This window comes from Macaca nemestrina, chromosome 7 (genome assembly GCF_043159975.1).
Source record: "Macaca nemestrina isolate mMacNem1 chromosome 7, mMacNem.hap1, whole genome shotgun sequence".
Classification (NCBI taxonomy): Eukaryota; Metazoa; Chordata; class Mammalia; order Primates; family Cercopithecidae; genus Macaca; species Macaca nemestrina.
In genome coordinates, this window is record NC_092131.1 from 150,742,822 (window position 1) to 150,755,511 (window position 12,690).

The window sequence follows — 12,690 nt, forward strand, 5'->3', positions numbered from 1 at the left end:
GGCCAAAGAAGATATTAAAAGGAAAATGTTAAAATATCTTGAGGCAAACAGAAATGGAAACATACTAAAATTTATGCAAAGCAAGAAAAGCAATTCTAACAGGAAAGTTTATAGAACGATTCATACGCTGAGGAGACAAATGTGTATTCTGTAGCTGTTGAATGAAATGTTCTGTAAATATCTATTAAGTCCATTTGTTCTATAGTGCAGATTAAATACGGTGTTTGATTTTCTGTCTGAAAGATATATCCATTGCTGAAAGTGGGATGTTGAAGGCTCTAGCTATTATTGTGTTAGAGCTTACTTCTCTCCTTAGCTCTAAAATTTGCTGTATTTATCTGGGTGCCCCAGTGTTGTTGCATATATACTTATTTTTGAGATGGAGTCTCACTCTGTTGCCCAGGCTGGAGTGCAGTGGCACTATCTTGGCTCACTGCAACCTCTGCCTCCTGGGTTCAAGCAATTCTCCTACCTCAGCCTCCAGAGTAGCTGGGATTACAGGTGCCCACCACCACACTGGGCTAATTTTTGTATTTTTAGCAGAGATGGGGTTTCACCATGTCAACCAGGCTGGTCTCAAAACTTCTGACCTCCAGTGATCTGCCCACCTCAGCCTCCCAAAGTGCTGGGATTACAGGTGTGAGCTACTGCACCCAGCTGCATATATATTTTAAATTGTTATATCCTTTTGCTGAATTGACTCGTTTATCATTTTGTTTTTTGTTTTTTTTTTTGGATACAGGGTCTCACTCTTTCACCCAGGCTGGAGTACAGTGGCATGATCACAGCTCACTACAGCCTCAACCTCCCAGGCTCAGGTGATTCTCCTATCTCAGCCTCCCAAGTAGCTGAGACTACAGGCGTGTGCCACCACACACAGCTAACTTTTTGTTGAGACAGGGTTTCACCATCTAGCCGAGTCTGGTCTCAAACTCCTGGACTCAAGTGATCCACTCCCAAAGTGCTAGCATTACAGGAGTGAGCCACTCCACCCAACCAACCCCTTTATCATTATATAGTGAGCTTCTTTGTCTCTATAGTTTTTGTCTTGAAAACTATTTTGTCTGATGTAAGTATAACTACTCCTGCTCTTTTGTGGTTTCCATTGCCATGGAATATCTTTTTCCATTCCTCCATTTTCAGCCTGTATGTGTCCTTATAGGTGAAGTGTTTTTCTCATAGGCAACAGCTCATTGGGGTTTTTTGTTTTTTTTTAATCTATTCAACCTATATCTTTTGATTGTTTAGTCCATTTATATGCAATGTTATTATTGATAAGGACTTACTCCTGCCGTTTTTTTATTTGGTTTCTGGTTGTTTTCCTTCTTTCCTGTTGTTCTTTTAGTGAAGGTGATTTTCTCTGATGGGATGTTTTAATTTCTTGCTTTTTATTTTTTGTGTATCTGTTGTTTTTTGATTTGAGGTTATCATGAGGCTTGCGAATATTTTATATAACCCACTTTTTAAACTGATAACAATCTAACCCTGATTGCATAATCAAAATCAAAATCAAAAGAAGCAAAAAGAAAACTCTACACCTTAACTTTGTCCCCACTCTTTTTAACTTTTTGTTGTTTCTGCGTATATGTTATTATACCATCTAGGTCTTGAAAAGTTGTAGTTATTTTTAGTTGGTTCATCTTTTCATATTTCTATTCAGGATACAAATACTTTATATACCATAATTATAGTATTATAGTAGTCTGTGTTTTTCTGTGTACTTGTTAACACGGAATCTTTTTTACCTTTGGATGATTTCTTATTGCTCATTAACATCCTCTTCTAATTGAAGTACTCCCTTTAGCATTTCTTATGGGACATACCTGGTTTTGATGAAATTCTCCAGCTTTTGTCTGGGGAAGTCTTTATTTCTCCATGTTTAGAGGATAGTTTCACCAGATATACTAGAGTAAAAGATTTTCCTTCAGTATTTTAAGTATGTCATGCCACTCTCTCCTGGCCTGTAAGGTTTCCACTGAAAAGTCAGATGTAGTGGAGCTCCATTGTATGTTGTTTATTTTCTCTTGCTGCTTTTGGGATCCTTTCTTCATTCTTGACCTCTGGGAATTTGATTATTAAATGCCTTGAGGTAGTCTTCTTTGGGTTAAAACTTAATGTTTTATAATGTTCTATAAATCTGTTTGAATACTGACATATTTCTCTAGGTTTGGGAAGTCACTTATTATCCCCTTTGAATAAGCTTTCTACCACAATCTCTCTACCTCCTCTTTAAAGCCAACAACTCAGATCTGGCCAGCTTACAGCTATTTTCTAGATTTTGTAGGCAGGTTTCATTGTCGTTCACTCTTTGTCTCCTCTGTATTTTCAAATAGCTTGTCTTCAAGCTCACTAATTCTTCTGCTGGATCAATTCTGCTGTTGAGAGACTCTGGGCCAGGCATGGTGGCTCACACCTGTAATCCCAGCAATTTGGGAGGCCAAGGCACGTGGATCCCTTGAGCCCAAAAGTTTGAAGCCAGCCTGGGCAACACAGCAAAACCCCATCTCTACTGAAAATACAAAAATTAGCCTGGTGTGGTGGCATGTGCTTGTAACCCCAGCTACTTAAGAGGCTGAGGCATGAGAATCACTTGAACCTGGGAGGCAGAGGTTGCAATGAGCTGAGATCGTGCCACTGCACTCCAGCCTGGGTGACAGAGTGAGACACAATGTCAAAAAACAAAAACACTGATACATTCTTCAGTACGTCAATTATATTTCCAACTCCAGAATTTCTGCTTTTTAATTATTTCAATCTGTTATATATGATAGAATTCTGAATTTCTTCTGTGTTATCTTAAATTCTGCCAAGTTTCCTCAGCACAGCTATTCTGAATTATTCATTTGAAAGGTCACATATCGGTTTCTCCAGGATTGGTCTCTGGTGCCTTAGCTTATTTGGTGAGGTCATGTTTTCCTGGATAGTCTTGATGTTTGTGGATGTTTGTTGGTATCTGGGCATCGAAGAGTTAGGTATTAATATAGTTTGGCTGTGTCCCCACCCAAACATCACTTTGAATTCTAGTTCCCATAATTCCCATGGGTCATGGCAGGGACCTGGTGGGAGGTAATTGAATCATGGGACTTGGTCTTACCCACACTGTTCTCGTGATAGTGAATAAATCTGATGAGATCTTGCAGTTTTATAAAGGGGAGTTCCCCTGCACATGTTCTTTTGCTTGCTGCCATGTAAATATGTGCGTTCAATCTGCCTCCACATTTCACCATGATTGTGAGGCCTCCCCAGCTATGGAGAACTTTGAGTCCATTCAGCCTCTTTTTCTTTATAAATTATCCAGTCTCAAATATGTCTATTAGCAGCATGAGAACAGACTAACAGTAAGTTGGTACCAGTTTTGAACCCCCAAAATCAGACAGGTCTCAGTTAATTTAGAAAGTTTATTTTGCCAAAGTTGAGGACATGCACCCATGACCACTTCAGGAGCTCCGGGTGATATGTGCCCAAGGTGGTCAGAGCACAGCTTGGCTTCATACATTTTAGGAAGACATGAGACATCAACCAGCATATGTAAGATAAACATTGGTTCTGTCCAGAAAGGCAGGACAACTCAAAGCAAAAGCTGGACCTGGAAGCAAGGAGGGGGCTTCCAGGTCACAGGTAGATAAGAGACAAAGGGTTGCATTCTTTTGAGTTACTGATTAGCCTCTCCAAAGGAGGCAAACAGAGGCGCATCTATCTCAGTGAGCAGAGTTGGGGGACTTTGAATAGAATAGAAGGCAGGTTTGCCCTAAGCAGTTCCAGCTTGACTTTTCCCTTTAGCTTAGTGATTTGGGGGCCTGAAGATTTATTTTTCCTTCACATGATATAGTGAAGTGCTGCTGTAAAGATACCTGGAAATGTGCTGAAGTTGCTTATCAGCTTGGGGAGATTTGGGGCTGAGACAATGGGGTTTTCCTTTTTTTTTTTTTTTTTTTTTTTTTTTTTTAAAGACGGAGTCTCGCTCTGTCCCCCAGGCTGGAGTGCAGTAGCCTGCTACCTTGCCCGGCTAGTTTTTTTTTGTATTTTTTAGTAGAGATGGGGTTTCACCATGTTAGCCAGGATGGTCTCGATCTCCTGACCTCGTGATCCACCCGTCTCGGCCTCCCAAAGTGCTGGGATTACAGGCTTGAGCCACCGCGCCCGGCCGACAATGGGGTTTTCTAAATAGACAATCATGTCATCTGCAAACAGGGACAATTTGACTACTTCTTTTCTTATTTGAATAACCTTTATTTCTTTCTCTTGCCTGATTGCCCTGGCCAGAACTTCCAACACTATGTTGAATAGGAGTGGTGAGAGAGGGCATCCCTGTCTTGTGCCAGTTTTCAAAGGGAATTTTTCCAGTTTTCGCCCATTCAGTATGATATTGGCTGTGGGTTTGTCATAAATAGCTATTATTTTGAGATACGTTCTATCAATACCGAATTTATTGAGAGTTTTTAGCATGAAGGGCTGTTGAATTTTGTCAAAGGCCTTTTCTGCATCTATTGAGATAATCATGTGGTTTTTGTCTTTGGTTCTGTTTATATGCTGGATTACGTTTATTGATTTGCATATGTTGAACCAGCCTTGCATCCCAGGGATGAAGCCCACTTGATCACGGTAGGTAAGCTTTTTGATGTGCTGCTGGATTCGGTTTGCCAGTATTTTATTGAGGATTTTTGCATCAATGTTCATCAGGGATACTGGTCTAAAATTCTCTTTTTTGTGTGTGTCTCTGCCAGCCTTTGGTATTAGGATAATGTTGGCCTCAAAAAATGAGTTAGGGAGGATTCCCTCTTTTCTATTGATTGGAATAGTTTCAGAAGGAATGGTACCAGCTCCTCCTTGTACCTCTGGTAGAATTCAGCTGTGAATCCGTCTGGTCCTGGACTTTTTTTGGTTGGTAGGCTATTAATTATTGCCTCAATTTCAGAGCCTGCTCTTGGTCTATTCAGGGATTCAACTTCTTCCTGGTTTAGTCTTGGGAGAGTATATGTGTCCAGGAATTTATCCATTTCTTTTAGGTTTTCTAGTTTATTTGCATAGAGGTGTTTATAGTATTCTTTGACGGTAGTTTGCATTTCTGTGGGGTTGGTGGTGATATCCCCTGTATCATTTTTTATTGCATCTATTTGATTCTTCTCTCTTTTCTTCTGTATTAGTCTTGCTAGCAGTCTATCAATTTTGATCTTTTCAAAAAACCAGCTCCTGGATTCACTGATATTTTTGGAGGGTTTTTGTGTCTCTATCTCCTTTAGTTCTGCTCTGATCTTAGTTATTTCTTGCCTTCTGCTAAGGATACAAAATCAATGTGCAAAAATTACAAGCATTCATATACACCAATAGCAGAGAGCCAAATCATGAATGAACTCCCATTCACAATTGCTTCAAAGAGAATAAAATACCTAGGAATCCAACTTACAAGGGATGTGTGAAGGACCTCTTCAAGGAGAACTACAAACCACTACTCAATGAAATAAAAGAGGACACAAATGAATGGAAGAACATTCCATGCTCATGGATAGGAAGAATCAATATCGTGAAAATGGCCATACTGCCCAAGGTAATTTATAGATTCAATGCCATCCCCATTAAGCTACCAATGACTTTCTTCACAGAATTGGAAAAAACTACTTTAAAGTTCATATGGAACCAAAAAAGAGCCCGCACTGCCAAGACAATCCTAAGTCAAAAGAATAAAGCTGGAGGCATCATGCTACCTGACTTCAAACTATACTACAAGGCTACAGTAACCAAAACAGCATGGTACTGGTACCAAAACAGAGATATAGACCAATGGAACAGAACAGAGCCCTCAGAAATAATAGCACACATCTACAACCATCTGATCTTTAACAAACCTGACAAAAACAAGAAATGGGGAAAGGATTCCCTATTTAATAAATGGTGCTGGAAAAACTGGCTAGCCACAAGTAGAAAGCTGAAACTGGATCCCTTCCTTACTCCTTATACAAAAACTAATTCAAGATGGATTAGAGACTTAAATGTTAGACCTAAAACCGTAAAATCCCTAGAAGAAAACCTAGGCAATACCATTCAGGACATAGGCACGGGCAAGGACTTCATGTCTAACGCACCAAAAGCAATGGCAACAAAAGCCAAAATTGACAAATGGGATCTAATTAAACTAATGAGCTTCTTCACAGCAAAAGAAACTACCATCAGAGTGAACAGGCAACCTACAGAATGGGAGAAAATTTTTGCAATCTACTCATCTGACAAAGGGCTAATATCCAGAACCTACAAAGAACTCAATCAAATTTACAAGAAAAAAACAAACAACCCCATCAAAAAGTGGGCAAAGGATATGAACAGACACTTCTCAAAAGAAGACATTTATGCAGCCAACAGACACATGAAAAAATGCTCATCACCACTAGCTATCAGAGAAATGCAAATCAAAACCACAATGAGATACCATCTCACACCAGTTAGAATGGCAATCATTAAAAAGTCAGGAAACAACAGGTGCTGGAGAGGATGTGGAGAAATAGGAACACTTTTACACTGTTGGTGGGACTATAAACTAGTTCAACCATTGTGGAAGATGGTGTGGCGATTCCTCAAGGATCTAGAACTAGAAATACCATTTGACCCAGCCATCCCGTAACTGGGGATATACCCAAAGGATTATAAATAATGCTACTATAAAGACACATGCACACATATGTTTATTGCGGCACTATTCACAATAGCAAAGACTTGGAACCAACCCAAATGTCCATCAGTGACAGACTGGATTAAGAAAATGTGGCACATGTACACCATGGAATACTATGTAGCCATAAAAAAGGATGAGTTCGTGTCCTTTGTAGGGGTGTGGATGCAGCTGGAAACCATCATTCTCAGCAAACTATCACAAGAACAGAAAACCAAACATGGCATGTTCTCATTCACAGGTGGGAATTAAACAATGAGATCACTTGGACACAGGGCGGGGAACATCACACACCGGGGCCTCTTGTGGGGTGGGGGTAGGGGGGAGGGATAGCATTAGGAGATATACCTAATGTAAATGATGAGTTAATGGGTGCAGCACACCAACATGGCACATGTGTACATATGTAACAAACCTGTACATTGTGCACATGTACCCTAGAACATACAGTATAATAAAATAAAATAATGATTAAAAATTAAAAAAAAAAGATACCTAGAAATGTGGAAGTGACTTTGGAGCTGGGTAACAGGAGTTCTATTCAAAGTCACCCCTCTGCTCACTGAGATAAATGCATATCTGATTGCCTCCTTTGGAGAGGGTAATCAGAAACTCAAAAGAATGCAACCATTTGTCTCTTATCTACCTGTGAACTGGAAGCCCTCTCCTTGCTTCAAGTTATCCTGCTTTTGCTTTGAGCTGTCCTGCCTTTCTGGACCCAACCAATGTTCATTTTGCATATATTGATTGATGTCTCATGTCTCCCTAAGATATATAAAACCAAGCTGTGCTCTGACCACCTTGGGCACATGTTGTCAGGACCTCCTGAGGCTGTGCCATGGGCATGCATCCTTGACCTTGGCAAAATAAACTCCTACATTGACTAAGACCTGTCTTAGATTTTGGGGGTTTACATTTTACTAACCACACAGGGATTCTAAGTGGAGGTGTCCCTGACCTTTGACAAATCTATCGGTACTTGGTACCAGCATGAGCTAACTTTATGGCTCAAACCAATAGGATTATTTGCTGAGCTCTAGGAGCACCACCTCTAGAGAATCCCTGATCTCCCCAAATCTGGTTGAGATCTAAGGTTCATTTTGCTGTACAACTCCTTTTTTTTTAAAAAAAATGTTTTACTTCCAACAAGGCAGGCAAGTTTTCCTGCTTCCATGACGATGGAAGGCAGGTAACTCCTTTATGGAGTCTGAGCTAACTTCCAGCAGGGAAGACCGAGTTGTTTTTCCTGCTTCTAGGATGGTAGAGAGCAGTCTTCAGCCTGAGACCCATCCCTAGGCAAGTAGCTGAATTGGGGTTTTGTCTTGGCTAAAGTTCAATAGCTAAGGTTCTGCCTTCTTTTTTCCACCATGGTTGCTTGAGTTTTGTTCCTAAATCAAGCCCTTTCTGGTTTGATACTTGGTACTTCTGAAATAGCAGCAATTTGTCCTAGCTGAAATATCGTAATGAGATTAAAAAGACTTTTTTTTGGTTTTGTTTTGTTTTTAAAGGAGCTCAATGGTTAAAGTCAGCTTAATTAAAAGCTAACATCCAGCATGTGTGCATGTGTGTATTTAAAAGGTCTTCAGGTTTCTTTATTCTCTCCTAGGGCCTTGTCCTTGTTTTGAGCAAAAGTTTTTTTATTCTAGTTTACTGAATTCTGTTTTCTTAATATACTTCTGCTGTCTCTTCTTTCTCTTGCACCCTCTGCTGCATGAGGGAACTAAATAATTTATAATAACCTGGGGTTCCTTAAAGAAAATGGAGAAGGTGCTGGACTCCATCTGGTGGAGAAACCTGTTTTTCTTTGCGGAACCCTAAGAGTATAAACAGACAAGTTCATCTCAGCTTTTAAGCTGCTTTTGTATTGTGTTACCTGATTAACTAAAGTAATTATTGCAACAGAGGCTACACTTGGGTTTTTAAATTAGAGTGTAATACAGACACTTAGAAATGCCTTTGTTTAAAAAATTTTAAGTGCATTGTAAGATCACGTGGTCTAGCTGCATAATGATTCTCCCTTTTTGGAAACCCAGGATTCAGTGTGGGTTCTGCCTAAAGTTTAGAGATCTAGTTAAAAGATAAGTAGTCCCTATCTAAATATAACTGGTATCCTTTTACAATCATATGATAAATTTTTATAATTTTATGTTTGATTTGGCATCCATCTTTCATCTCCCTCTAGTATACCAGTTTTTCTCTCTGTACCTTATGATGTAAATTTTGCTATCTGATTTTCACCTTGTTTCCTTTAATATGTAAACTTAAGGCTATTTAGCTGACAACTACCTAGGGTTGTGAAAGAGGTTATGAGGAATCTGAAAGTCTAAGATAGAGGGAAAAAGGTTTTTATGAATCTATAAATTGTACATTTATCAGCATGCCTTATACATCTATGTATTTATGTGTTGTGTACACAATATTTCACTACTGAAAATATATAAAAGAGCTCTCATTGGCTTAAAAAAATAAAAGCGCCTAAATCAAATACTTTATCATAAAAAAGAAAAGGCCAGTCAAATCGTTTTTTCAAGTTTACATGACAAGTAAAATCTTCAATAAGCTAGCTTTAAAATTATTGGTCAATATTGGAAATGTCTTAAGAATTGCCAGCATGCATTTTTGTTTACCTTTATTAATCAAGCAATTTCATACTTATCCTTGCCAAATATTATAAGGTATCAACATTTGGCATAAGGGTTACAAAACTATAAACAGCTCCAAACAGAATGACCTTTGCTTATGTAATTTTTTAACAAATAAGACATTAATATTGGCTTAATGAAAATAGCTACATCTTGAATTTAGTAAAATTATCGTAACTTCTAATCCTGTGGCCTTAGGCAGTCGAGTACACAGGCAGTAAGGAGGTTTGCCTTAGGAAAGGACTGTTATCCTTTTTGTATCAAGTTAACAATAAACTAAGCCCTTCTCAAAGTTAGTTTGGCCTGCGTCCAGGAGTGAACAATGACAGCTTGGAAGTTAGAAGCAAGATAGAGTCATTTAGGGCAGATCTTTTTCACTGTCTGAGTTATAATTTTGCAATGACAGTTTCATAGCTTTAAATGATGACTATGCAGTTTTTATAAACAATATAAGTAAATGATTAAAATAATTAAGTAAATGTAATGGGATAAATACTTGTAGATAAACTTGTTATAGTTTAGAATCTAAGGTTATATTAAATAATAGATATTTCATTATTTGATTATTTTCCTATACAAATATATTGTAGAAAAACATTCTTCCCAAAAAAAGTGTCCTTCTAAAAAGGTGAATAATTTTTGTCTAATTCAAAGCTGATCTAAAGGTTATATATGAAACAAGTTAAAAGGAACCAGGAAATAGGAAAGATGTGAAGAAAATCATAAAAATAAAGAGTTTTGGGGTGTAAGAAAGCTTAAATATCAATAATTTTATGTAAGAACAAAATATTGTATGGTAAATTTAGTCCTAGAATAAAATGACTGGTTAAGAAAGAATGTTCAGGACAAACCAGAAAGTCTAAGCATGTCATGAATGGTCTGTGTAAATCACTATAAGAGGATTTATTAAAAAAAAAAAAAAAAAAACTCTTAAAAGATTAAGTTGTCTTTCATTAAAATTATAATGTTCATTCTAGAGATTGGGCTTGATGTAAAAAAAATTTAATTGAATTATTACATCCATGTATCTTTCTGTACATGCTTTTAAAGTCCTTGTGACAGTGAGTTACAGGGCTTTGACTCCTGGGTCTTAAAAGGACACCAAGTCCTGCCAAATCTTAAACATGGACAGCAATTAAATCCTCACCTTCAGGCCCCATAGAAGATGTCAATCAAACAAACTGCATTCCTATGATGATGTCAATCAAAACAAACTGCATTCCTAGGAAACAGGGCCAGAAATTAAAGCTGTTCAACTCCAGGCCCCGGGACTATCATGGTAGAGGTGGGCACGGAAGATTGTAAAGGCCAATTTTGAAAGATAACTTCAGTTTATCTACAAAGCAATCATTAACTTCAAAGGCACACTGATACAAGACCAGCATATGGGCCCCTGTGTCAGATTAACAAGGTTTTCTTGAAGCATTAACCAACTCCTTAATAAAAGATATAAAGGTTATAAAAGGCTTAAGGAAGTTATATCTTATGGTCAAGATTAAAATTTTATAGGCAGTTTATAAAATTTTGAAAACCAAATTTAATTGGCTGCATGCTGTTTTTATTAGGGCTTATTGTTTGGAAAATTAAGTCTCCTCTGAAAGAATGAAGGTTTTTGCCTTTTTAAAAAAATCTTTGAGTTATTATTTGGTTAAATGAATGATCCATTTTGTGATAACAAGAGTTTTAAACCTTTGATGATTGACAAACTTTCCAAGATTAAATTATAAATTATGTCTTTTTCTGGCCTAATTAATCCTTTAAGATATTAGATTCCCTAAAGTCCTAAAATGACATAGTTTGGCTTATTTGGTATAAAAATTACACAGGAAATATTGTCAAATATGAAATGGTGTTTGATTTTCTTTGAGCTGTATTTGTATAGTTATGTTATTGGTATGTGTTCCAAAATTATGGGAAGCTCCTGTAATTCTGATATAATGTAGTGTACATTATCAGTAATAATTACATTAAATTATTGTGTGCCATAGAAGTAACAAATTTCCTTGTCAATTGTGTGTTTGACTGTGGCTGCCCTAAAACTTTTTGTCATCAATGGACAACTATTGTCTTGTTTTGGTCCTCTTTGGGAGGTAGTTTATCAAGAAACTTCAAGAGAAGAGGAGTTCACACAACTCATAAGTACTTAATGGTACAAATCTATGGCTGGGCTGGGCTTTAAAAAAAGTCTTAACCTGAGATTCCTACCATGGAACAAGGTTCCATCAAAGCCAATTTAAAAACCTATATAAAAATAATTAATCTTGCTGTACTGTACACAAATAATCAGATCAAGTCTAATAAAGCAAATAAATCCTACCATGATTTGTCTTTAGTAAAACTGGGAAACTGAAGGGAGGAGAAGTTATGTTTCAAAAACTATAGTACAGCTGTTATTAGAGTCTGGTCTTGCCTAATTGTTTTTGATTTTTATTATTTTTTCAGTTTGAACCAAATCCTATTTTTTGTTGACTACAAGTCTTCAAAAATAATGTTTTCAATTAGTTTTCCTTCTTTTTTCCCCATTTTTCCTAATTTGGAGTCACTGAAAACTAAGCTTTGCTTTCTTAAAACCCTGTGAACTGAAGCCAGACAAACTTCAGAAGAAAACAACAGCAACCTATTTACATAGGTAAGTCACTTTCATACCTGCCTACTGATGTATGGACTTGAGAGTAATGTGGCCTATGTTGATTTTCCAGGATTGTTCTTTTGTTGTTTTTCTTCCCTCCTCCCTCTATTTTCTCTTCACAGTAAGGGAGGAGACCACCCCTCATACTGTCTTATGCCCAATTTCTGCCTCTAAAGAAAGAAGCAGCAAAAGCTAAAAGGCAGAAATACATCTACAGTCAGACAGCCCAGTGCCACGCCCTGGGCCTGGAAGTTAAAGATCGACCCCTGACCTAACTGGTTATGTTATCTATAGATTCCAGACACTGTATGGAAAAGTACTGTAAAAATCCCTGTCCTGTTCTGTTCTGATTACTGGTACATGCAGCCCCCAGTCATGTACTCTCTGCTTGTTCATCGATCATGACCCTCTCACACGGACCCCCTTAGAGTTGTGAGCTCTTAAAAGGGACAGGAATTGCTCACTCGGGGAGCTCAGCTCTTGAGACAGTAGTCTTGCCAATGCTCCCAGCTGAATAAACCCCTTCCTTCTTTAACTCGGTGTCTAAGGGGTTTTGTCTGCAGCTCTTCCTGCTACATTTCTTGGTTCCCTGACCGGGAAGCGAGGTGATTGGCAGATGGTTGAGGCAGCTCCTTAGGTGCCTTAAGTCTGCCCTGTGGAGCGTCCCTGCAGGGGACTCCGACCAGCCCAAGTCATGTGGATCCTGAGAGCACTCCCAGGTAGGCATTTGCCCCGGTGGGATGCCTTGCCAGAGCAGT

At 38.2% G+C, this 12,690-nt stretch overlaps 1 long non-coding RNA gene across 1 annotated transcript in view; it reads right to left on the bottom strand.

Moving 5' to 3' along the window:
• LOC139355429 (uncharacterized) overlaps window positions 1-12,133 on the bottom strand; it is a 35,904-nt gene extending 23,771 nt beyond the window's left edge. The window contains exon 1 of the long non-coding RNA XR_011606048.1: window positions 11,950-12,133. This is a non-coding gene — a long non-coding RNA (uncharacterized lncRNA). The remainder of the gene's footprint in view (window positions 1-11,949) is intronic.
• Between the last annotated feature and the right edge of the window lie 557 nt (window positions 12,134-12,690).